The sequence below is a fragment of the Elephantulus edwardii genome, unplaced genomic scaffold (genome assembly GCF_000299155.1).
Source record: "Elephantulus edwardii isolate Elephantulus edwardi_28Jun2011 unplaced genomic scaffold, EleEdw1.0 scaffold00011, whole genome shotgun sequence".
Taxonomy (NCBI): Eukaryota; Metazoa; Chordata; class Mammalia; order Macroscelidea; family Macroscelididae; genus Elephantulus; species Elephantulus edwardii.
The window spans coordinates 22,127,976-22,129,804 of record NW_006399761.1 but is presented as its reverse complement, the minus strand read 5'-3'; positions in this window follow the sequence as shown (position 1 = coordinate 22,129,804).

The window sequence follows — 1,829 nt, the reverse complement described above, 5'->3', positions numbered from 1 at the left end:
GCGGCCGGCGTCCTAAGGAGGCGCCGGAGAGCCGGCCTTAGGCGGGGGCCCGGGCAGGAGGGCCACGGCCCTGCCGGAGGAGCGGGCCCTAGGCCGGCGCCGGCATCAGGGCAGGAGGTCTGCGGCCAGGGCGTGGGGAGCGGCAGCCGGAGAGCCGGCCGTGGGCGCGGACTCCCGGGGTCTGGGGGAAGCGGGCTGCCGGGGCCGGGCGGGCGCAGCCGGCGTCCTCCGAGGCGGGAGGTCCCCCCGCGCGGCTCCGCGAACCGGCCGGCGGGCGGAGGCAGAAGACGGCGCTGAACTCTTTGGTCCCGCGACCCGCCTCCGAGACCCCAGAACTTAGAAAATGCCAGGTGTGGCCTTCACTTTCTTGGGACGGGACCGCGACTCCTCTGCATGGCTCCCGCCCCATCATCCCTCCAACCCAAGATCAGCCTGCTCCAAAGGCCCCCCAAGTCACCCAGGACCTTATTAGAGCACATACTTACAGGATGCCATCTCCCCTTTGACCTCAAAGGAAACGTCCTTTGTAGTTACTCAAATGTTCTGTCAAAGGTTAATGGTCACCCTCACCAAACCCATTGGGTTCTGTTGAGGCCTTGTCCCCACCCCATCCTCAGCCAGGTGATCCCCCAGCTCCAGGCCTTTCCCCCCCAAGTGTCTATTGCTCCCATCTGCCCCTGCAATGGGGTCATCCTGCTCTTTGATTATTGAAATGTGTATGTGATTAAAACCTCATTCTGATTCTTAAAAGAGCATTCCACTCCAATTCAGCCTGCTTTCAGAGGGCTTCCACTCTTAAATTGGATCTGCAGGCAGGGAAAACACTTAGTATCATTTTAAAAGAAATGTCAAAATTTAAAAAGTTTTAAATCATCTAGGTGCTTGGCTCCACTGCAATCGCAGGCTCACAGTTCAAATCCACCAGATGCTCCTCCCGTGAGATTAACTGACTCTGAAAACCTGCTGGAGGGTCAGTTTATGGGTGGGTCAGTTACAATTCAATGATGTCACACAACAACTACAGCAAACAATCGTAGTTTTAGGAAAATTTCAATTGTGAAACTACACTGAAAATAAATTTTTAACACCTCACATAAATCAGAAATGAAAATACAACGATTTACAGTTGGAGGGGGGTGGGAGTTCTAAGCAGTCATTTTGAAGACTGCAAATGTAAACTTGCTGTAGAATAATATATTTTTAAAAGCTGAGCAAGGAGTTTTGGTGACACAGTGTGATTCCTGTGGGACTGCTAACAAAATGTTGGTGGTTCAAATTCCCCAGCCACTCCTTAGCCTCAGAAACCAAATAGGGAGTCACCAGAAATCAGAATCAAACCTAAGGGGGAGGAAGTCTCTATGAGTCGGAGCCAAACTCATCCGTAGTGTGTTTGATTTTGGCCTTGATAAAGAGCTGATAAATATAGATAACAAATAATGAACCTAATAAGCTTAGGAAAGGGAAGATAACAAAATAGATGAGGGTAAAGCCTACATTACATTTTCCTTAATCCAATTCTCCACAATTTTGTAATAAAGAGAGTAAGAAAACCAATCCCTAGTGTTAAATAAATAGATGACCTCTAAAATGCCTGATTTTCTGTGAAACTAGTTAGGTTGGTTATTGTTGACTGCCTTTGAGTTGAGCACAACTCAGCGACCCTATGAACAAAAGGCTTGAAGCCCCTCTACAACTATCCACATTTATCAAAGTTTATAGTTTCCAGAGGCATGTTGTTTAGGAAATGGATGCCACTCCTGCTTCCAAACCTGTCATAGTATATTTTTTGTTTTTATATGCCATTGAGTCTCTTATGATGTATAGTGACC